Below are 25,189 nucleotides of genomic sequence, written 5' to 3' on the forward strand. Positions count from 1 at the left end.
TTCTCTTGTTTTCCTGTCGTTCATCAGCTCTGTGCTGAATTAGATTTTTACCAGACAAATTGCACAGTAGCGTGTTTTGTTCCTGCCCCATGCCTGCTTCCGAGCACGGGCTGTACTAAACATTTCAGTGCAGCCAAAAGTGCCTTCCATCTGCCTTGCAGCAGCTGAAATCCTCTTTGTGTACAAAAAACAACTTAACTGAATGTGCACTAACTGTGCTGGGACACAGCAGGAGCACCGCAGGACATCTGTAATATTTCCCTGTGTTGTGTCCTGCTCTGCTCCCCACATGCCATGGGGTACAACAGCCCCCAAACCCCAAATCCTCGCTGGCTGTTTCTAATCAGCCCCCTCAGTCGTTAATTGTGGAGTGCTAGCAGGGTGCGTGCTCGTTAGGGCAATGCTTGGTTCCCATATAAGGCTCTTCTGTGAGTCCAACTCTGACATAAGACTGTTTAATTAGTCCCAATTTCATCAAGCATCGATCTGCATAACAATTTGCCATGGAAGCATTTGGTGATCTGTACATGAAAAAGTATTTGGAACAGCTGCCTTGTCTTTCTGTGCGTTTTCTGTGCTGTCCACTCTGTACAGACGTTGATGAATTATTATGGGGGGGATACGAGGAGCTGAGAGAAATCTAGTTGTTCTTGATTGAGGTTTGACGTTCTGGAGGCTTTGGCTGCTCTCGGCACTCAAAGATGCTCTAAAATTTTTGCCTTCCCTCATCCAGGTCTTTGTCTTATATGTTTTGATTGCGGGCTTTTAGGGATCTTGGACTCATTTGTTTTAGTACATGCACAACCTGAACATGCCAGTGACAACTTGCTTGCTGTGTTTGTTTTTTTCCTGCCTTGCAGACTTCATCAGGTGACAATGCCAGATCTTATCTGGCTGGGACTGGCACATGGCCACAGATGGACTGCGTTTCCCCCACACGTGGCACATAGCGGCTCCAATTCAGCACAAACAATTCAGTTTGTGCATGCCAGTAGCAACTGAAATTGGGAATTATAGAAGAATAGAATCAGGATCAGGATGGAAGAGACCTTTAAGCCACCCAGCCCCAACTGCACTCCCATGGGGAGGGCTGCCCCCCACCAACTCAGGCTGCCAACCTGGCCTTGAGTGCCTTCAGAGATGGGGCACCCAGAGCTTCTCTGGGCAGCCTCACCGCCTTCTGAGTGAAGAATTTCCTCTTAACATCTCACCTAAATCTTCCTTCTTTTAGTTTAAAGGGGAAGAAATTGGAAGAGCTCAAATCTCATGGTCATAAGCACAGCCGACAAGGGTTTACGTTGTTTTTACATACTCCTTGCACAAATGAGGTTGGATGTCATACCAGCCTGCCATGGAGGAATCAGTAGACCAAGTCTGTTTACGCCTAGTTTCTTTTACCTCACCAATCTTAGCGTGGCTACAGCTTTGCACAGGTGGCAGATGGAAAGAAGGAGCTAGGACCAGCTTTTCAAGCCTAGGATAGAGTTTCAAAACCTTTCCCACCACCCACAGCTCCCTCAAAGGTCTGAGTTATCTATGTCCATGTTATCGGCTGAAGGGAAGGGAAATGTAGCAAGCCTGTCTCCATTCTCATCCCAGGGCAGGGACATCACCTCTGTTGAGAGTCAGCAGCTTCTTGCTGGCAGTGAAGCCGTGGTTCCTGTTCCTCTCGTGGGTGTGGGAAGGCGTGGAAGGGTGGGAAGGATGCAGGAGGTCTTCTAAAGGAACTCCAGGAAGCAGCTGCCCACCTCGATGGCCAGGGTCCTGCCAGAGGGGACAGTGCCAGAGGGGGACTATTATTTAGTAATCATGATATTGTTCATTATGATTTTGTAGCTATAGTGAATAATGAAGGGTGACAGGAAAGCATCACAATTGCATCAGGATTTCCTTGCTAACTGACCTTTCTCTACCTGAGAAAGAAAGAAAATAAATGCTGATGGGCAGAGGAGGAGGGAGAGGAAAAGGAAAAAAACAGAAAGTAAATGGAAGATTAGGCATGAGATAAAGAAATTGTGAAAGAGACAGTACAATGAGCAGCACAATGGTCTGTACCAACAAAAGTTTAGCAGCGTTTCCACAACTCTGTGTTTTAGCAGTCTGAAGCCAGACAGTTTAGTTTTTTTGGTTTAGTGTTTGTAGCCACAAAAATGTGTATTATTTCCTCCTTACCCACAGTGTACTCAGAGTCATCCATCCAATACAGAAGTTAATCCCAAATAATCTCATCACCCAGAATAGAGAAAGTGCCTCCAATTTTACAACCCTTTATTTGCTTTTTGCTTCCATACATATCTTAATAGAACTTGCACTACAATGTTTTGGGATCTTTGACCCCCTTCTTGCTGTTTTCTTAGATAAATAACTTCTTTAGCAGCAAATTATGTTCTGTATTCCTATCCATTTTTCTAATGGTGACAGTACACTTTAGAAGCCTGGCCATGGTGCTGGCATGAACATGCTCAGATGGAATTAGCTCATCATAAGGTAAAACAATTCCATTCTTATATGACCTCTTCCCTTGATTTCATTCTGTAAGTATAAGAAGATCTGAGATCCTCGTTATTTTTGTCAGCTGTTTATGTAGAAAAAGTAATATAAGGTTAGAGGTCAGCTGGAAAAAGTACACCTCTATTCAAGCTCACCCGTAACCACTTCTCTGCCCTTACACATGCAAAAGTGATTATTCCATTAATATTATCAGCAATGTAGTAATTTGCTGCTGTTATCATTTCATGTCCTCAACAGGAGCAATTCCCAAAACTTTGATCTTTTCTCCACCACTAGGCTGGTAGACTCAAGAGTAATACTGTTGTATCAGGTCACATTCAGAAGGTTTTCTTTGCAACTGAGACATCTAAGAGCTGACTAATTGCTCAAGGCAGGGAAACTACACTTTGGAACTACACATGATGTTCGTCTGTGATCTCTGCCCATCTACTCAATACATTTCTGCTCAGAGGTTTAAAAAAAGTTTTAGGGAAACAGGTTGAAGAAAAAAAAGACACTTCAGTTCTCTCTGTTTATGAAATCAAAAAATGAATGTTGCAGTAGTGGGAGCGTGCTAAATGCTTACAACTTCATGCGAAGGAGATCATCATTTATCAGCTGTGAACCCTAAGACCCTGAAGTTTTCTATGACAATTGCACATAGTGCAGAATGCCCATGCTTTCAGTTTTAGTCACTGTGTCTTTCCATCATATAGGGCTTTAAAATACTTAAAGAAAAAATCCCCAAGCTATGCACAACCTCCCTAAAACCCGTTGGTAACAGTTTGGCATTAAACGGGGAGAATTTTTTACCCTGGGGATTACCCGCAAGAGTGAAATCAGTTGTGAAATAGACTCACCAGTTTGAATTTGATGCAGTCTGTCTGTTGACTTGCTGTTTTAAGTGCCTTTGGTTTCTCCAAGGCACTTGTTACTGTGGGATCAGAAACGCGCTGTGTCTATAATTCTGCTCAGATGGGCCTCTTGGGTTTCAGAGCCTTTTCAGGCTGCCATTTACATTGGCAGTACTGCCACGTCTTAAAGGTCTGAGTCTCACTCTGACTAATTTTCTTAAGGTCTCCACTCCTGGAGTTGGTTGCAGAGAAGTTCTCTGAAAGCTCAGCCCCTGTACAGCCTTAAAGGGTCAAAAACAGAGGCTACATAAACCCCCCCAGAATTACATTTTTTCCAAACCCAACTTGTTATTTTTAAGCTGATGGCTTAGAATGGGTTTAGCTCTCACATGGGAATTCACTAGGGAGTTTTCCAGAGGGGAAACTCTGTCATCTGTGTCATCCTAAAGCAATTAATTCCTACAGCGAGATCTGTACTGAGCTCTGCTGTCTTCTTTGGTACTAGACACCAAGAGTAAATGGATGATAGACGCCAGTTTCTGTGGACAACAGAGGTTTGTGTCCAGCTGTAGCATCAAAGCGTAGTCAACACAGAAACTTCTCTGTATTGTTTCAGGCAAAACTAGCTCTCAAGGCAACACATACTTAAGGATGAGCCCATCTAGCAGATGACTACAGAGAAAATACAAATGTAAATTCAGCCCCTCATTAAAAGTGGATGAAGAAACCTATGTAAAAAAGCTAGAACTAGGGAAGAAGGCAAGCTGCTGTGAAGTCTGGCAATGTGTTTGTTTTCCCTCCTCACCATCTTGACTGAGATATTTCATTTCAATTGTGCGGTGTGCCTGACAAAGTAGTATTTTCTGAGTATATTATGTTGAAATGTAGTGGCTTTTTGTTTGTTTTCTTTCAGGAGATATTTTTGAGATTATGAAAATTAAGAGCTCGGTATTTTGTCATTACATTCAAAGAATAAAAGATAAAAGACATTATGTTGTTAGCCCGTTATGTTATTAGTCCTAGGTAGATCCACTATAGCATTTATTAGCTGTTTACTAGCTAGAGATGATTGTGCTTCTCTGCACAGAATGGATTTGACGTATCTAAAAATTAGGCATCCAGCAGGCAGACACTTTCAGAAGGTGATTCATCTTGTCCTAAAATAGGTAGGGTGAAGGTACATGATTCATCCAGGGGAGAAATCTATGTGATTAGTTTAGTCTAGACTTGTAGTTTTAAGACAACTCAGGCTAGGTAAAATGAATCTTACCCTACGTCTCTTGAATTTTTTCTGAGTGGCCTAATAGGGCAGGGAGCTGGCAGTGACAGCTCAGCGATCATGCTTTGCAGCTGACAGAGCGGTGTTTATTCCCACCTGCAAAATGGGTCCAGTGCTGTTTACATACCTAGCAGGTGATGGGTGAGTGACACAATTCATGAGCATTAAAAAATACATCCTTGGGCAAAATAGATGATATATGAAACCAAGAAGGATTACCACGATTGAGAAGACTACCCATATATCTAAAGGCAATAAAAATTATGATGGCCTTTTTTTTTTTTTAATCTCTTTCTTCATTGTGGGAGAAAAGGTCTATAAGATTTTCCTATTTCTTATTCTGCTGCTATATTTAAGAATAATTAAAGCCATTCTGGCTAAGGGTGATATAATGCATATATTCAGAAGTAGGCTTTCAGTCTAATTTTTCCAGCTGGTGGGCCTGTTAGCCCATTTATTTGACTAATCTTCACACGTTGACTGAAATAGGTAATTGCTCTGTTCCCCCTGAGACTTTGCTTCCATTTTTTCAGGCATGAAAGATATTAGGCTGTGTATATTTTAAATTCAAATACTTGGTAGGATAGATTTATGTCTTTAAATACTGCAGAGATCTTGCTGTAATTCATTTCATATAGAACTGGAAAATGGATTAATACAAGAGTGCTAGACAAGAAAATCCAGAGTCTTATCTGATGAGACAGGAATCCTTTAATCCTCACTTTTGGAAGTGATAGCAATATCTCCGTTCATTTGATGGTGATTTCGCATTTTTATCTTAATGGGAACTCAGAGTTGAAATGTTTGTTTATTCTTAATATGTTGAAGGAGCACCAAAATTTAATATGGGATTGTGGTGTAACTATTGGAGGGATCCTAACCAGTACAGCACTGTTGAACGTGGTGGAGCTGTGACAGCACACATCCAGAAGTTGACCTTACAGAGTCACTTGTGCAGACTTTTCGGGTCCATTACCTCAAAACGGGGAGGCATGGAATACGCTTAACAGTCAAAGGCTGAGGACTTGCTGTATTCAGAGCTGGACGTGTGCCAGCAAAACATTGCTAGAGGAAAGAAGCAGTGAGAGTTTTAAGGTCCAATAGTTCATAAATCACCCGGGATAGAAACACATGCTGTATCCCACGGGAACGCCAAGATTACACTGTTGCAGCAGTATCCAAACAGTATTCTAGCTCTATAACATCTGAGGGTACTAAACTTATACAAACAAAGGTCTTTATCTATGTATGTATAGATAATATTTGTCATCTTAATTCAAATTTTAACATGCTTTTGCTGTCCTTTTTGTCAGGAACAATTAGATATCACAGCCTATTCTTCATACAGTCCAAAATCGTAGTGTTCAAATGGTACAAAGCAATGAATTTTAACTAGTGGGCTGCTAAAGTCACTTCGGAATTTTGCAGCAGATAGGAGGTGGGAAGATGATAGGACTCAAAGTGTTCTTTGGCATCAAATGTGACTGAAGGACACTGCTATTTGAGATAAAACTCCTGCTTCCAGGATCAGTTAGGTTTCCTGAAATAAAGTTAAATGAAGGGAGTGATGTGGCAGGAATTTCTTCATCCATATGCAGACCTTTTCCTAGCTTTATTTGGTTTTCACCAGCTGTTCAGAGATAGGTATCTACTATATTGTATTTTTCAGGCCCAAATGGAATAGAATGACATTTTCAGGTAAGAAGAAATCTCTATGCTCTTCTATCGCAGCGTGTGTGTGTATGAATAGCCATATGTGTGTATTTCCCCTAAAGCAAGTTTAACGTTATCTCAGTTTTTTTTACAAACTATGAAACCCAGGAATTCTTTCTCAGTTTATTCTGGTGGGGCATGGTTTTCTGAGTAATAAAATAGGGTTGTACTTACGTTGAGTCCTTTGTTCAGAATATTTATCTTGAACTTTGGAAATGACTGAACTAAACCCAAGGTTTTGTGGGTACCTTTCAATATGTGGGAGTTGCTCAGAAACCTATTTCTTACTATTGCTGCTAAGGTATTTTGCTTTATTATTACAAAAAAAAAATGCAAAACAGAAGGATGGTATGTCATTTTCTTTCAAATGCTCTCTGAAATGTACTTTAAAATTGCTTTTGTACTTTGTAGGTTTTTGAGGCATTTGGTTACAGTTTTCGTACTTATTTGCAGCTGCAGAAACCCCATTTTGTTGTCTTGATATGTCAGCATCTGTGAAAAGCATGAAACACTTGGCTGTGGCCTGGAACCCATTGATTTCATAGATATCTTGTCCTCTGAATATTTTTCCCATAAACATTAAGTTGCATCACATGTTCTGGTTTTTATTCCTCTTTCCCCATCCCCCTCCCACTCAAACACTTGCAACTAAGGAAAGAAAAGCAAAAATTAATTAAACCCCCTTCTCCCACATACACTTTGTTTTGGCTACAGAGTATGATTGGAGTATTTTCTTAAAAGGCCACTATTATTATTGATAATGAATGGATAGAATTGATCTGAGAAATCATGAACTACATCTTTTTCAATGCATTTAATAGTATAGTTTGTCTTAATCCTGTACCCCTCCGAGGTAAGACTTTAGAACTTAATACCGAGAGAAATCATAATCCACAATTTAATATGGCTATTATCTGGTTTTATCTGTCTGTGAAGAAGATTAAATTCCAGATGGTAGAAGTTATAATCCAAGCCTGTTACGATCACCAAAATGAACCAAAAAACCAAATGGAAAATAATCTCACTGGAATTATTTGTTCAGGAGTTTATCTTCTGTGGCTGTCATCAGAAATGCAAAATACCAGAAGTATATTTGAACCACGATGCCCCCAGAAGTCTCCCCAGCAAACTAAAGACAACTGCTGCCAGACAATATACCACAGTGTAGTCGGAGGATTATAGAATATCCCAAGGAAGGAACCCACAAGGATCACAGTCCAGCTCCTGTCTCCAAACAGGACCACTCAAAATCAAACCCTAAGTCTGAGCTCACTGTCCAAATGCTCCTTGGTCTCTGGCACTTGGGGCCATGACCACTGCCCTGGGCAGCCTGTTCCATGCCCACTGCCCTCTGGTGAAGAACCGCTTTTTAACCCCACTCCTGACCCTTCCCTGATGCAGCTCCATGCCATTCCACCTCCACTCCCTTTGTGAAGAGCTGCAGCCACCATGAGGCCTCCCCTCAGCCTCCTCTGCTCTGGGCTGAACAGGGACCTCAGCTGCTTTTCACACACCTTGCCCTCCAGACCCTTCCCCATCTTTGTAGTGCTCCTTTGGACAGTCTCTAACAGGAGAGGAGGAAGGAAAGAGAATGAGGAGACAGTGTTGAAGAATTTCTCTGCTGTGAGACTCGCTGGATGAACACTGAACTCAGTTTGCATGACGAGGCTTTGCAAGAGGTGCCAACAAGAACACCAGAAACACCATGAGCTCTGCAGCAGGGACCTCCACTCAACGCTGGCAGGCCTGGTGGGATGCAAGGCTTCTTCACCAGCATCACCTTGAAGGCTCAACAGAGACATCACTAGCAGAGATCTGGCAGACATGCTTTCGACTTTTGCTAAGATTCAGGGCTTAAGGAAAGCTGTCATCTAATCAGTGGTTCATAAACAGCTTCCTGAGAAAATTAGGCTGTGACATCCTTCTGAAATTGCGTAAGTCAATTGTGAAAAGTACGTAATGGAAGTGGTGTGTATTTTAATCGGCACAACCTACAGAATTCATGCTGATTTTATTTATCCCTTAGTAGTAACATATGAAATAGACATTGCAACAAGCTGCTTTGGAGCCATTCAGGAAGAAACTTCCTGTGCTAGAACTCAGCAGAGCCGTTAAAAAAAATGCAGTATGAAAACTCACATACGTGTCAAATGTGTGATAACTCCTCCTGTTGACAGTGGTTTCCCTGCATAGAAAAAAAGCATCACAAACAAGCATGTAGATTAGCTGTCCTATTTCCATTTTTATAGAAGAAGAAATTGAGTCACACAGTGGCTGAGTGACTTATCTATGGTCACATTTGGTTGGAATTGGACGCAGTGTAAGAACAGGTTCCCTGTTCCCAGCTTATCTCCTGCATGTCCCAATCATTCCAAAGTATTGACTCCCAGTCAGCTGCAGAGATTCACCAGTAAACAAGGTTACTTCATGTAGTCACATGCGGGATCCCTGAAGGATTTATTTTTCAAAGAGTACGATTTATAACAGTCCCTTTTTCAAGGACTAGCAGTGCTTAGGTGAGGTTAAACCAGTGATTTTTCTGAAGTTCTGTTTTCAGTGCAGTCTCTCTGGATGGTTGCTGATTTTGTTCCATTTAAAGCATTTTGTGGCATGAACTCACTTTGTTTCTGCCCACATCACTGCATTCCTGGGATGTTTTTCACAGGCCTTAGCAAGATCATCTGACAGCAACTAGTGAGGTCAATGAACTTTATACACAATTAAACACTTGAAGCTGGGAGAATTAATTGTTATTTTTTTCCCTGCAAAGTTAGGAAAGGATACACAGTATGTTATAGTCAGTAACAGAGTCAATGTTATGTGTGGTAATCAAGCTAGTTTCACATGATTTAATGCTGAACAGAGTAAGAAAATGATTGCATCCTTTACATGGGCCTCACAGAGCAGTCACCACCCACACTGTTTATTCAGACTCGGAGCTCTGCCATTCACTGTGTAAGCCAGAGGAGGAAAAAAATCCCTTCATGAAAACTCTTGAAGCCGTGTATTCTCAGTGCAAAGTGGAATCAGAGGGAAGGATACAACATTTGGGCTTTTGGTTGCCCCAGTTCCAGGAGATGCAGTTTTTGACAAACAACCAGCAGCATGGTTAAGGAAGGAGTATTCAGAACCAGGAGTACTGGATGGAATAGAACCTACCACTCAGGTTTCTAGCAATGTCTGGGTAGCTCTTCCTCCAGAAACCCCCTCTATTAATACCTGAACAGAGAGGTGAAATCACCTCCTTTGCTCTGTGCAAAATCAGTACCATTCACAGAAAAGGCTTATGGTGTGGTGGCTTTTGTTAAACTTCTGGCGTGAAATAAAACTCCTCTGCTATGTTATGCATTCAGTTTTGGTAGTGGGAAATTTCAGTACAAGTACCTTGCTCCCTCATGTCTACTTATCTGTTGCAAAGAAAACTCTTACTAGAAATGATTGTGACCTAGGGTGCAGGACATCTATGACAATCTAGTGAAAGTGTGTATGCATCTAGTGGTAGTGGTTTTACTCCTATAGCTAACTTGATCTTATCAGGAAGGCTTTCATTACAATTCCATTGGGTATTTTCCATTTCACATTTCTTCACATATCTTCTGTCTAAGACCCATTCTTGAATCCGTCACTTTCCCAGGCACTTGCATTTGACTCTTCTGCAGATGTAAGCCACTCTTACATTTATATCTGGGAGTTCCCCTAATTTGATGCAGCAATTAAACTTTTTGTCCTAGATGCCAGCTCATCAGAATGGCAGAGTAATTGGTTACTTCATCATCTGAGGCTGCTGTTGACAGCCACTCCTGCTCCCATGGCCTGCTCTGTGCAACATGCAGCGTAGGAGCCACAAGTGGGAGGTCTTGTTCTGCCTTTCCCCACCTTTTAATTGCTGTCTTCTTTCTGGTGCTTTCTTTCTTTCTTCTAATTTATTTTGAATAACTGGGATGTGCATGTTCCCTTGTGCAGTATCAAAAAAGGCAGATATTTCCTTTTTTAATGATAATTGCCCAGCGTATAGCAATGTAACGTTAAAGCAGTGCCTTCATGTTAAGTAATGCCTTGAAGTGTTTCAAGACCCACTGAGTTTGTGTAAACTCTTGACTGGACTAGCTTTATTCCAAAATGAAGTATCTTTCAACTGTTTTTCCATTTAAAAACTAATCATGAGATGTACAATAGGTAAATCCACGTGCTTTTGTTCTTCTCGCCAGACTCTTGCTTCATAAATTAGAGTTGAGCCACTGTAAAGCCAGAGATTTGGAGTGTCCTCCTAACTGCCTTCTAAAAATACTTAGTGCATTTTTCCAGTCACCAGGTTTCTAAAAGTATGGATTTGTTTCGCACTGCAGTTAGACATTATAGGGGAAAGTTGTCTTTGAGAAGCATAAGCTGGGCTCTCACTGACTTCAGTGGGAGCTGTATGTGCAAACCGGGGAATAAAACTTGTCCAAAATGTCTCATAGTAGGAGGTTATAGGGCACATGAGTTTACAAAGCACAATGACTGTTTCACTCATTGTCTTCTGTGTTACTGAAAGCACTTACATAAGTCAGTGCCTGGGGGGAAAAAGTTAGTTAATTAGCCCAAACAGAAATCCCTTTAAGTGTAGCAAGGGTTATTCAAGCAGCATTTATATTTCCAGCATAATGCTGCATTCCCACTTTCCTTAGATATGTGACAGAAATGTTCCTCTCCTCCCGCCAGTTAATGCGTTATTAATACAGAAGTCATCAGTACCAGAGTTATATTTTTTTATTTCCACACTGGGACATTTAAGTACTTCTAGTTCACAATTGCTTCTCTCCTCTGCAGTCTGGAAATTGCAGTATGGATCATTTTGGCCTGCTCAACCTTGATCAAAACCACTTCTACCTTCAGCCCAGACCCTCGTGTTTGACTTCACTTGATAACAGGTGCCCTAATGAATCAGTTGGGTTAAGAGGAGGAAAATCATTGTTTGGTTTGTGAACTGCATGAACTTGATACAATCTATTTGGATATCCTGAATCACTCTGTACCGGTATGGTTCAGGGAGTTGTCACTTTGAGGCAGATAATGCTCAAAATTGCAAATACATTCAGGGAAAATAGCAGTGCTTCTGAGGATTTGGTGCAGCCTGTGGCCATTTTACCCTGCAAAGAGTATCTTGGCTTTTACTGGTGAAGTGCTTAGCTTTCAATTCTTTCGGACTCGTGGCAAAATCCTGATATTCAGCTAATAGCGAAGGCCAGAAACTATCCAGCTATCACCACCTGGATCTTCTTCCTCTAATCAGGGGATCGTGAGACTTTCCTTTGTCAGCTGGGGGATAACGAAGTCCTTGCAGCTTTAGGTTGATGGTGGAGCTTGCTCAATGAAGCACACTGTCCCTTGCATGCCAAGATGCCCTGCCACTAATAGTTTCATTGAAAGGTGCTGTTTGCCTTCAGCTACTTTTCCTATGTGAAAGCAGATTTAAACCCAGACTGACTAAAAGAATTTTAAGGCACCTAAAAAGCTCTGCATTGCTCTTAAAACACTACCATATGCTAGCAGGTCTTCAGCAATGTCTGAAGGCTGTGCTCACGCAAGGTCCGTGTGCCCTTTTTCTCCTCCCCAAGTACTCCATGGCAAGGGTTCAGAAATACATGAGTCTGGAGGGGCGTGGGTTGTGCTCCAAAAGTCTCTTTCTCTTGAGAACTGTTTCTGGGTACAGAGCTTGGATATGGTTCACACTGTACAGACTGTACAGGTGCAGTGCTGTTAAGACCCATTTCTTCTTGCCCAACTGAAATAGGGAAAACAACCCACAAAAATAACGTTACAGGCAGTTTGTTACATTAGGCACAGAAAAACATCTTCACGGGTTGTTTTACTGTCCCATTTGATGAGCCTTGCCCTTCACCCAGGACAGAAGCTGCTTTGTCAAATGCTTTTTGTACCCACTTAGCTCACAGGGACCTGGCTTTGGATGCCAGCACACTGTACACACTGTACTTCTCCACTGGAAAAAAACAAGTAAGTCCATGATGTCCTGGCCAGCATAGCAGCAGCACAACTCGTGGCCCAGGCAAACTTGGGGAGATCGCCAGTCCCACGGTCTCTGCTCAGGACCAAATGTGGGGCATTTTAAACGTATTCCTGAACTGTGTTCTGGGATGCTTTCTTGTTTTGGTGAATGATTTATTCTCCCCATATGTGTTTGGGATCACAACACTTGCTTCCTCTGGCTGACTCCTGGTGTCTCTGTGGTTACGCTGAGCTGTCGCCCTGCCAGGCAGGGACTCTTACTTTGCTATGACTCTGGCACAAAAGGGCCTCTGGGCTCAACTGTAACCCAAAAGATCAGTAATAATACATGGTGGAGACATTTCAGATGCCTTAAATTAAACAGGCATATGGAAAAAGGTCTTACATCCCATGTGGCTGTAAGGTGGGTGCTTAATAGGGTGGGTCGAGAGGTTGTGTTGGGTGTCAGAATACTAAATGTAAATCCATGCTTTTGGATGGCAGAAGCTAGGAAACAAAGGTGAAGGTGGGATTTAAGACCCTTAATTCTATATGAATGTAGCTTTGTGGTTTAATGTGCACAGCAGTAGCTCTGTGGTTTATCATTTACTGAGAACTATGCTTTTCTAAGAAAATGCTCTCTTCCTGGTGCATATCTAAGCCAAGGCCTCTGCTGTCATTTCGTTAACTGTAAGGATTACTATTTAAAATAACTGTTTGGTAGTAATAAAGCCAAACAATTGCCCAATTCACGAAGCAGGTAAGTCTAACAGAAATCGTGTTGACTAAAGCAAGGCATCAGTGTTGCATTTGAGCTTTTGCCAAGAAAAACCTGAAAGTTCCTAAAACTGGCTACAAGGCTAAGGGATCTTTCCTTTGCCTTTGAGTCAGTAAATAAGGTCCTTAGACATTTTCCACTTGGGAATGCAAGTGTAGACTTGTGTTTATGTTTTGTGTGCATTTTTTTTTAAGTGAAAAAAAAAAAAATCCCGTGATTTTGTAAATTGCTCAGCTATACCAGCATGAGGGTCAGTTGATGTTCTTTTCTAATCAGGAATGCATTGTGAAATTGCTGTTACTTGCAGTGAAAGGTCATCGGATATTTTATTTTTATCACTGTTTGTATTTTTCTAATAAATCACACCCCGTGATAAACTGAAACCACAGAAATGAAACTTCAAAACAACCCACTTTGACCCACATGTGGAACATACACTTTTCCAGAAGGACGGTCATGTTGAATTTCCAAACAAGACACCTTTTTATCGAAGCAGTTGTTTACTGGGAGGCAGGCTAGATTAAGAAAATAAAGAGTGTACACTCTGCGTAGCTGCATGAGTTTGGGTTGCCAGAATATTTTGGTTTGTTTGTAAGCACGGATATTTAGTTTCAGAATTAGTATTGGGGCCAAGCAATTGACAACCCAAACTATTTCGACTGCATTCACAATGCAAAAATATGTGAGTGCAAGTTCTAAATAGTATAGCTTGATATTTTTGGTGCTAATAAAATGCATCTTCTGCTGCATCTGTTCAGTAAAGACCAAGATATTGCCTTGGTGCTCTGTTTTATGTAATTTAACTCCCATAAAATGCCTCCACACTATGGGTTATCAGTAAAGAGTACTTCATTTTCTCTTTCCATTTTCCCTTCCCCCAAAAAAAAAAGAAAAAGCAATCTGATGCATAAGGGAAGTGCTTGTCTGCTTTCAAGTAGTGGAGTTGAACTGCTGTAAAACTGATTTAAAATGGTACCAAACTGGCTGCTGAGCTTTGTTTTTTCTCCTGCTGGGACAAAGTGGAACTTTGGTACAAGAGAAGCCACGGTCCACTGAATTGGTGCTGCTTGCCTTCACCTCTCCCTACTGGTCCTTTGCTGCTGGAAGAAGTGTTTGGATTTGTTCTTTACTCCATAGCAGTGCCCAGTGGCCAGAGGAGATCTGCAAATCCAGTTCTCCATCAATGAAGTACAGTGTCTGTCCTTCACTGGTATTGCCCATTTCCTCTGGGTTTGAACAGCAGCCTCAGTTCTGGCATATTCTATCTTTGGTGCTCTGGCCTTTGCAAATTTAATGTTCTTCTGTTTGGAGAAGGTATTTTTGGATGTCCCGTTGCTGTAACTGACAGATACTTTTTTCCCCTTAAGGAAGAGAGAAGACGTGCACTTTGTTTTGCAATTTCATATGAGACACACAAAGGGCGTGTTGTTCTAATCCTCCCAGCACAACTGTCAGCTCCTTGTGTTGGCACAAAGGACCTGGCTCTCCTTGTAGCTTGTGCACTTGCATGGCCACGGAGGCCTCTGATTCCCTGCTGGGCTTGGTACACGTGGTAGAGAGTTTCTGGCAGCTCTGTGTGGCCCACTTCGGTGTCAGGGGCCGAGCACAAGAGCTACCTGTGGCTTCCCTACTCCTCAGATGCCATCTCATCTTCCCCTGCCTGCTTTCCCATCTGTCTGACAGCAGGGCTGACAGAAGCAAGCCCACAAATGCATCATTTCAGTTCAGAGGGGGCCTCTTCTATCTGATGGGCAGCAAAGATGTAAACCCTGATTCCCTTGCACAAAGGAAGAGCTCGGTCCTTGCTCTGTGTGTTTGTCTTTGCTGGGGAGAAGTAGCGTTAAGCTCCCGCTGCCTCCTTCACTTATGCTTCAAGGTTTGGGCACGAAGAAGGCCTGTCCCCAAGAGAACGAGCTGCGCGGCTTGCTAGCATTTTGTGTTGCATGTAAACCAGGTGTTGTGAGAGAAGAGCAAAGGATACGCTTCCTCTGACAAGACACGCGGTGTTTTTGTATACAGTGTGCTCATTCTGAGGAATGTGTGCTTTCTACTTTTCCGTGGAAAGAGCCCATCTTACCCTGAAGCACTTCTTCCCTCCCACCTGCACTCCCACGTGCTCAAGATTAGCATAGGCAACCGGTGGAGAGGACATTCAGGTTTGCCCTTAGACCTCTCCTCTCTAAGGCTCTCTGCAGTCTTAAATCCCTGTTCTGTGTGCCTCTGGACAGGCTGACATGGCTCCATTCTCCCATGAGTCGAGAGGGCAGCTGGGCTTCTCCCTGCCCCAGAATCTGCAGTCCTCAGCCCAGGATGGAGGAGGCTTCTGTGCATCACCCCTCTGGTCTGCTTCAGCCCCATAACACAAGCACGTGGTGCAGGAGGTAACCGTAGATGGCTCTGATTCATTCAGCTTCCTGCCTCTCTCTAAGAAAAGGCTGTAAATAGCCAAAACCAGGGGATTCCAGTGAAAAGAAGGGGCGGGTACCCGCCAACGGAGCCACGGCGCCCGGCCTCGCAGAAGGCCGGTAGTGGTGAGAGCCGGGCTTCTGAGAAGCGGGGGCGGGTGCCGCGTCCCTGTCACATCCGAGAGGCTTCCTGCAGCAGGCAGAGGGAAACATGAGGGGAGAAAACTCTGCTGCCACCACCACCACCACTTTGCCTCTGTCCTCTGCCGTCGTTCATGCTGCTTGGCACCGGCGTTCTCTCCGTTCTCATCAAAAGGCAAGCTGGGAGCCCGTTGGCCAGCTGAGTACTTGTCAGCAGTGCTGCCTCCAGCTGGTCATCTCTTGCTGCTTCCGTGCCCTGGAGGAGGCAGTCCCAGCAAAGGCGGCATGAAATGGACCATGGAATGGATCGTGGCAGGGGCAAGGACGTGCGGACGATGTGTTGATGAGGGTGATGCATCTGGAGGTAGAGCGTGGAACTGCTCGCATGGAACAGGCTTGTTGAAGGCCAGCACCGTGCCGTTGACCTCGAGGTGGCTGCGTGTTCAAGTGGGGCTCAGAGAACTCACTGGTTCTGTGCTTTCTCTGCCATTGGCCTCAAAATTAACTTTGCCTGATGGTGAAGTTACAGGCAGCAGGTGGGAAACATAATGCTTTTTACAAGGAGCAGTAACCTAATACAAAGTTCATTCAAGGCTCAGAAAAAAACAGGTGCTGTTGAGGGTTAGCTAGCTCTGCCTTCTAAGTGAGCACTGGCGGGATGCTTGTAGGTTACAGATGAAGCCCTTCACCCATAAAGAAATTCTTGATGCAATAGATACTACAAAAAAATAGTTCATGTGCAGTTTAATATATACCAGTTTAATAGACAGGCATATATTTGGTAGTAGAAGATGCAGTTGATCTTCTGTGTATCACTCTGGAAGAGGCTAGATCCACTGTTACCGACTTCTGTAGAAAAATGATCTGCCTTCCCCCACCATGTTCTCCACACTTTTCTACTAATGTATCCTTGACTCTTACAGGCTGCTTAAAATGGTTTCTGCTCTTTTCCTGTTAAGAAATTCAAGCTCCACCTGTGTTTAATTAGATACTGGATAACCTGGGTTGTTGTATTACGAACATCTAGGGCAGCAGTCTAGAAAAACCAATCAGTCCTAGGTCAAAGTGCAATAGCTCTAATTTTAAGCCAAGTGAAGCAATAGGAAGTGGGGAGACCTAACAAATCCAGAACATTCTTTTTTTAAAAACAACACCAAAAACCTAAGCAAACCCTGCTGCTCAGATCTACTGGTTCATAAAACATTTGTCATGCAGCAAAGAAACAAATGCATAAAATGATCTCTCTCAAAAATGCTTGAAAAATGTTAATTTTTCAAAAGTTTCCTATATCCCTTAATTCCTTTACCTACCTCTTCGCAATGTTAGGAATCAGAGCTTGTGTTTGTTTTACATGAAGCTTTAGATACACAAGTTAATTTCTGTTTTCAAAAGTCAAGTATAAAGGAATTATTTTTCTTTAAATGTTCATGCTGGCTTTTGAAGAAAGAAAGGAAGGCGTATTGTGCATGCCTCTAAAGGAAATGGTCCAGTGATAATTTGACATTTCTGTAGCCTGAGGTCCCATGCAGGGCATGCAGAGATCTGGAGTTTGCTGCTTACCCTGGTGAATGCTCATGTTAGAGGAGGGCAGGATTTGTAGGGAGAGGCAGCACCTTTCTCAAGTTACCGCGATAGTGCTGATTCTTCCTGATTCTTCCTGGGTGAGGGCATTTGCTGCTGGATCACAGGGATTGCTCCTCTGTCTCACTAAATTAGCTGTGAGCTGAGGAAACTGCAGCAGGAGGAGCTTGCTACCTCATCATCTCAGGATAACCCATGATGCTGAGTTGTAAGCAAAGTGAAATAGTGGGCTGCTGTCCCTTCAGGCTGAGAAATGATCTTAGGTCTCCCATAAGCCTATGGGATGGGGTGAGCCCAGAGCCTCTTGGTTAGATCCGAGGGGTAAGGAAGAGGAGTGTGCAGGCCTCTGGGTTTGTTTCCTAGGAGGAAAGTAATTGCTTCCAAATGCAGGAGGCTCAGCATCCCCAGGATGAAGGCATCACTCTGCAATCCCAACTTCACACAGCTGTTGCCTTGGAATGAGGGCATGGTTTGTCTCCCACATTTCATCTGGGCTAGGTCAGCCAGTTGATTTATCCCACATCTTTTCTTACATGTTTTGGACTCCTACTGCTTTGAGAGGAATACTGGCACCCCGTGTGGGCTTGGCTAGGTTCTACCCCAGTGGAGAAGTGGAGATGGGGATTTGGGCTGTCACTGCAAAATCTTTCAGCCTTCAGGTGCAAAAATGTATTACTCTCCTCCCCAAACCAAACTGCCAGGCCATCCCGGGAGCTATACCCAGTCTCCTACAGCATCTGCTAGACTCTTCCTCCTCACAGAAATGTCACAACCAAACTCTTTAGCCCTTGACTTTTTTACCCTGTGGATGTAGAGGGGCACAGTTGCTCTGATGTAAACTCTGATGGTGATAAGCATCTTCATCTGCTTTCCAGGAGCTCCTCTGCCCCACATATGCTTATCCTCAAGAGCATGTGGTCTCCTTTCCCTGCAGAGACTCTGTGGGGTAGCAGAGCTTGTTATCTCACGTGCGCTTTGTAAATACCAGACTTTGTTTTTGCAACACAGACAAATAAAAGTTATCTGCTTATGACACTATACCTGCAGATGTATTTAAATACCTTTCAGCCTTCATTCCTCAGGGCTTTGCTGAGGCTGATGCAGTTCCTCTGCCACTGAACTTACCGCAGTGCGGTTTTAAGGGACTTCTGCTATGAGGAGGTCTTGCCACCTGCACACTGCCCAGGAGAGAGCTGGCTGGGGGGCAGTTACATGTGCTTCTGATCAGTGGGGAATAGTATGCTTCTCTTTAGGTCTGTATTGGCTTGGGATGTAGCAGCTGTTAACTCATCTACACTACTTGCCTGTGTATCATGCATGTGTGGGGCAGCTATACGAGCTCCAGGCTAACTCTGGGTTAAGAAACACGAGCAGATCAGGACAGAGAAATGCACCAGTCCTGAAGCACAGCTCCATTATCAGCATGATTCTGTGCTGCCCTGGGCAATCTCATGTGTGGCTTCCGAATGTGAGGCATCCCCTCTGGGTAAGCCTCCTTTGGGCACTGCAGGGCATAAAGCTGTTAGGGAGTGTCCCATGGAGGATTGATTACAAAGATGGTGAAGAGTCTGAAGGGCAAGGTGTGCGAGAAGCAGCTGAGGTCCCTGGGTTAGCTCAGCCCTGAGCAGAGGAGCTGAGGGGAGGCCTGATGGCGGCTGCAGCTCCTCACAGGGAGCGGAGGGGCAGCGCTGAGCTCTGCTCTGTGTGACAGCGATGGGGCCGAGGGAATGGCATGGAGCTGTGTCAGGGGAGGGCAGCTGGGGGTAGGGAAAGGGTCTGCACCAGAGGGCGTGGAACATAGGCTGGAACGGGCTGCACAGGGCAGTGGGCATGGCCCCAAGTGCCGGAGTTCAGGAAGCATTTGGACAGCATTCTCAGTCATGTGGTCTGAATTTTGGGAGCTGGGAGCTGGACTCTGATCCTTGTGGGTTCTTCCAACTCAGAATATTCTGTGATTCTAAATGCATTTGTTGGGCTGGGACTATGGAAGCAGGTATTAGACTTTTCACACTAGACTTTGTACTGACTTTTAAATCCTTTTTCTATATGAATTGGCCTTTTCCTCTCACTTAGTATGCTTTATCATTGCCTCTATCTCTCTCTTTTAAGTAGAAATGTCCTTCTGTCTAGACTAATAGTTTTAGGGTTTTGTTGTTGTTGTTGTTGTTGTTTTTGTTGTTGTTTTTTTCTTCCACAATTCCACTTCCCCGTGGAATTGTGGATATCCTTTTATAAAAACGTGTTTTGTAATTCTATTGCTGACGTGTGTCTCCAGTCACTACAGTACTTCAAGCTTTGAGATATCAACCCATTTAAGTTCTGTCATACATGTCCTTGGTTGGTGCATCATTCTGTCTGATCCTAATAAGGTCATCTTTGTGCACAGCCACCTGCTAATTCTTAAGGCTGTAAACTTTTTTTTTTTTTGCCCATCTGAGTGAAATCAGTACTTATCTCAAGCATGCTGAGTGCATGACTATCTAAGGTATTTTTGAATGACCACGTAAGATATCCAGTAAATATCTCCAAGGCTGAAGTCACCACTGATGGTAATTCCTCTTTCTATGCGTTACAAACAGATGGTTAAGGAGATGTTCCATTCACTGGTAAAATTTGTTCTGTAACAGATGCCTGCCAGCTGCCATTCCCTGCCCTGCTGCGTGATTTTATAGAGCTAACAAGATTAAGAAACTGTTGAAATCGATTTTTTGCTTCTAAATACAGCAGATCTGATTCTGAAAGTGCTCAGAGAGCTCCATCTCAAGTGGTGCAAACTGGCACATCTCCAGCAAAAGTTGGTGGAGTTGAACCGCTTCACCTCAGCCATGGCCCTGCCTTGAAGAGCAGCTCTCATGCACGAGAGCATCAACGCAAAGAAATCAGCAGAAGTTTCCAGAATAGAACATCAGTGCAAAAGTGGGAAGAGGGGCGAGTTTGGGACTGTTTAAAAACTACCCTTAAGTGTTACCAGCCATACAAAACTGCTGATGCTTCCCGAAACACACCAAACACTGAAAACTCCATTACATCAGCTAGCTTACTGCTTAGCCCCAGTGCCTTGGCAGAAGGTTGTCTTGCAGCCTTCAGACTTGCTCATGGCTTGATCAACACTTCCCACCTGTAGCCACCGAGTGAATACTGTGAAACCTCCCAGGCTGAAATCCTTCTGATAAAAATCTAGAGTGAACTCAGTATGAAACTGTGGAAGAACACAGACGTATATTTTGAGAATTCATGGTTAGGCTTTGAACAATCAGATGAGTATTAAGAGAGAAAAAAATGCAGTAGTTTAAAAATAACAAATCTACTGCATGGCAGCCATAAAAGGAAATTTGAAGGAAAGGAACAGAAAATCATGCCAGACTAACACATTAGGAACAGCAGTTGATACAGCATGTACAAATGACAACATCTATATCTCCTTTCTCTCCCAAATGCATGTAGGAAGCTTACAGAAGCATCCAGAGCATGCTGTTGAAACTGTCAGCACAGCGTTAGCCACATCTTTTTGTTACTGTAAGCTTTGGCTGAATGCTGCTTCTATTGCTAATGTCTGTGACCAAGTTTTAAACTCAGGTCAGAACTTTGGCAGTGCTTATTTGAACATGCCAACATAAAGCATCGTGGGCTCCTCGAGTGCATCTGCGACCTGACAGATTTGAATAGTGAAAAAGGGGACGTTCAGTGTGACCCTTCCTTCCCCATTGCTCTTACAGCTCCTTTCTTCTAAACAGATGTTTGAACCTCTACCATCCTCCTAGTCTTGGTGCTTAGTTCTCCGCATCCATCCCACCAGGGTCACCAGGATCCCATCAGCACCGTTACTTCCCTCTCTTCTGCTTTGTAAAGGAACAAGGTGGCAGAGCTGGTTGTCAGCAGCATCCCCCAGCTAGCTGAGTGCAGTCACAGTTTCTCAAACATCCTCTTCCCTGGAGAGCCCCACTCCGAGATCTGTGGTGGATTGAGCTAATCACCAAAGAGTTCAAGCCTGCCACAAATGTCCCCTGCCATTACCGCCCTCAGCTCCAGCCCATCTTAAATCACTGCTTGCCTGCTATTTGTATCAAAAGTCCTTTGTGAGGAACACAGTTGCTCTTCTGTAGCTGATCTACACCCATCAGGTCATCAGCTGCTTACTAATTTTCTTTCTTTGTTTTTCAGTTTTTTTCATTAAAAAAAAAAAAAGTAAAAAAAAGGATATGAAGTCATGATATAAATAAGGACCCTCATACATCTAACTTAATTATAAAGAGGAGCATTGTTACGCTTGATGTGATTTTCAGTGTCAGCTCCTCACCTGGGACTTTGAGAGGTTACACTGTGCAGGGTAGGTATCTCTACAAGTTATGGCAGCTGTATTCAGATGCACACACACACACACGTAATTAAAACAACAAAAACAACAACAAAAAACACGGAACAAAATGCTTTCTTTTCCTAAGTCCTCAGGATGATCTTTGAATTACACAGCCTTTCCTGAAGGTGACTTTGAAAGCCATCTCCCTCACTCCAGCTGCCAGGTCCCTGTATGTATGCAAAAGTCCCTGGGGATCTTTGTCCCAGCCAAGACATGAAGAGCCCCATCTAATGGGGTCACCAGCTGCTAATGAAGTTGCATGTTCATCAGCTGCAGCTACAGCCCTCAAGGGAAGCTCCCCTACCACTCCTGTTTTGGGAGGTGTGCTTTACTGTGGCACAGCAGCTCGGAGGACCTACAAGCGCTGCTAGAGGCAATCTGTTGTGGGGGCTTTTTTCTCCCTTCCTCCCTAGTCAGTTCTTCCTTCATTTCCAAATTGAATTGAGCAGAATTGTAATTTTGGTGCCTATGTCAATTTGTCTGCTGGAGCCAAATGAGTGGGGAGTTATTCCACTTTCTTCCTCCTGTGGAGGATCAAACAACAAATCTGTATAAGGAATTCCTTATGGAGCAACCTAAGAGGAAGATTATAAATTTTCAAAGCAGTGGCCTTGTAAACCAAGCATCTCTGCTGAATTTATGGAGCAGGAGCTCATTAGGAATAATGATCTAAAACCTGACTGAAATCTCTGCAGCTTTTCTGACTTACACCAGATGAAGAACTGATCCATCCACCTAGTTTTACATCCAGACACACACTTTTGCGGTGCAGACATAATTTCCTCTGCGTGCTTTGCTCTGTGACAAGCAACATTTATTGGGCTTTGTATGGCTCAGCATGAGCTTATAACAATTTTCTCTGTGGCATTTATTTTGCTCTAAGTGATGTATATTGTGGCGATGTTGCTGGTACTTTATTCAAAGCTCTAGTTCACTCCTTGCAGAAGCGTGAGTGTGACATCTTGGGAGTGGTAGCTTCCACTTGCTCAGTACTAATCTATCATGTTGACTTTATTTCTGTCAAAGCATACTGAGAGCAAACAATTTCCTACCGCTCTGTGCTTTTCAGCTAAACACCTTTTCCAAGAGACTGGTGAAATGCTTGTGTCATGGAAAAAAAAGCAGAATCCAGCTACGCACAAATTAAAGCAAGAGGTGCAGCAAATCAGGCGTAATTGAGCACTTAACAGGTTCAGACTAGCCTGAGCTTACGTGAACTGAACTGCTGAACCCATCCAAGCTGAACAAATGCAGAGTGTTTGGGATATGCAGGTAAAACACACTTTAGCATGGTGTTCTCTGTCTGCAAGCAGTAACATGACAACTTGGGCAGCCCCACCAACAGCCTGGGCAGAGGAACTTGCTTAAACTCTCTATTTCTCCAGATAGGATTTGCCCCTTTGGCTCTGCAGATGGGATGCTGCTGGGCTCCTTTTTCCTCAAGTGTTTGTCTTGGGACATGAGAGTCTAGGGATGCTGTTGGGGGTTTAGGTGAGGCAGAGGAACAGCAGGTGACTTGGTCCTCTCCACAGGATCTTTGCTCTTGCATGTCTCTGATATCTGCTAAGCAGCATGCTATTTTTTTCCTAGCTAAAGATCCAGTGCATCAAAATCAGCGTGGGAAGTGCCCCAGAAATCTCTACATCGCTGGAAACAGTTCTTCTGAAGCTAGGCATTAGGCTTTGCTAACCAGGCGATATTGCTACCACCCCATTGCAGCTGTTGATCACTCTACAGAACTTTGTGCTGGAAAATGTTGGGTTTTTTTCTACCTAGGGGAAAAACCTGTACACAGTGTTACGTTCTGACAGCTGGCATGTGCCTGCCCTAAGTGATCACACGACTGTTTGTATCATTATTATGTCTAGAGTTAATTCAGGATTCTTTGAAGCAAATGTTAGAGGGAAAAAAGTACTTGATTTCCATTTAAGCTCATGATTATTACAGTATCCTTGGCTCTTGAAGGTAAAGCAGGGACATTATAACTCATCTTTTCCTGGATTGTAGGTATCTATCTGTTGACTTACACTTTGCTAAAACGTAAGCAGCATTTACAACTGCATTTGGCCATTAGCTTCTTCTTTCTGGTACCAGTCCAAATGTTAGGGTTGCAAAGCACTGAGAGAAATGCCTGCAACTTCAGGCATTATCACCACATGCATTGGGCTGGTCTTCACAGAGAGCTGGCTGAGGGCAGCCATGACTTCCTTCAAAGCATCTTCCCATGGGTAGTGATTCCCCAGATGCCGTGTTTCTTCTGGAAGCCATTTTGTTTGGCTGGTGGTAGCTGTGTTGGACACCACTGCAAACTGAGTTGGACTGGATGAGAGATGTGGGATCATCCTCTTCCAGTGCCTAATTTTAAATGTTTGTTTTGTTTTGCTTTGCTTTTAAATGGGAAAACTTTAACAGAAGGGAGACCCGCTTATAGAGGGATATTCTCCTAAAGAGTAGCCTTGTAGGTTTGTGGTTCTTAGCAGAACGTGATGGTAGCACAAGGATAATAAACATCTCTTTTTGTAAGGCCTGATCCTAACAGCAATCGGTGTGGATGCCTGGGTCTTTTAGTGCCTGCACAACTGTTCCAGCTGTTGAAGGGTTCAGCGTTACGTATTAGAAGCAACTGGAAAGCCTTCCGATCAGATGGGTGGGAGGTGTGCCTCAGGCCAAAACGCCACTCGAAATCTGGTGGACTCACTAGATGAAAACCCAAGTCAAAATCACAGCTGAATGTTTGGCCTAAGCTATCAGTAAAGTTTTTATAAATTGTTTTTAAGGAAACTGGGTAGACAGAGGCACCTGTCATTGTGCTTACACATCAGCCCTTGGATGCAGGCTGACTGGTATTTTGCTGGTGGGTAATAGTGTGGTGTGAGCTGCCAGCAGGAACATCGCGCAGATGCTATGGGATGTTGGTAGTTTCTTTTTCCCCATAAGCATTTTGATAAGATTTTCTGTGAAATTTGATTAGCAACAGCGTTTTTATAATGTGTAATTGGTGAATTTCCAATGCTAAATGCATCGTCTTACAAACACACAGTGTTATACCCAAGACAGGTAAGTTCATAGATTGAATGTCATGTTTATCTGTGAGAAAAAAATCCCCTCAAAACTAAATTGGTCTCAAAATACTCTTCTGTAGATTTTGGTTTTGCACTGCATTCTGAATTTGACACAGCAGAAAAATTTTCTGCTAAAGATAGAGGGGATTTTATAAAGACTGACTTGCACTTTTTGTCCTCTGTGTGTACATATTTATATATACATAGCTGAGAGAAGACAAGGATGAAACATGTCTGGTTTAGGTTTGTTATAAACACAAGCTCAAGTGTAGCCAGAGGAGACTTTGGCCATGTATTCTGCAGATGCAGGTAGAGTCTCATTTCCAGTTTGTTCTGTAAGCAGACCCTTTTCTTCCATTATTTAAAACTGCTCAGCTGCTTCCCTGTAAGAAAACAGCAGAAGCAATTGAATACAGTCTTCGTCATGCAAGTGGCTCTTCTCTCAAAACCTGTTTCATATTCGATGCTGTTCGAGGTTTTTTTCCTCTTGGCCCCATCAAGAAGTTCCAGTTAATGAGCACAGGAATCATTGCGTGAGCAAAAA

At 43.4% G+C, this 25,189-nt stretch overlaps 1 protein-coding gene and 1 long non-coding RNA gene across 2 annotated transcripts in view; one reads left to right on the forward strand and one right to left on the reverse strand.

Annotated features, from left to right (window-relative positions):
• The window catches only part of BCL2 (BCL2 apoptosis regulator), a 90,367-nt gene that overhangs the window by 35,485 nt on the left and 29,693 nt on the right, over positions 1-25,189 (forward strand). The window lies entirely within an intron of this gene.
• Positions 316-3,492, reverse strand: LOC146544619 (uncharacterized). Its single transcript, XR_014882332.1, has 3 exons — positions 3,351-3,492; positions 1,614-1,764; positions 316-998 (listed from the first exon to the last, which is right to left on the reverse strand). It is a non-coding gene; the product is annotated as an uncharacterized LOC146544619 (long non-coding RNA).

This window comes from Meleagris gallopavo, chromosome 3, assembly GCF_905368555.1.
Source record: "Meleagris gallopavo chromosome 3, MGAL_WU_HG_1.1, whole genome shotgun sequence".
Taxonomy (NCBI): Eukaryota; Metazoa; Chordata; class Aves; order Galliformes; family Phasianidae; genus Meleagris; species Meleagris gallopavo.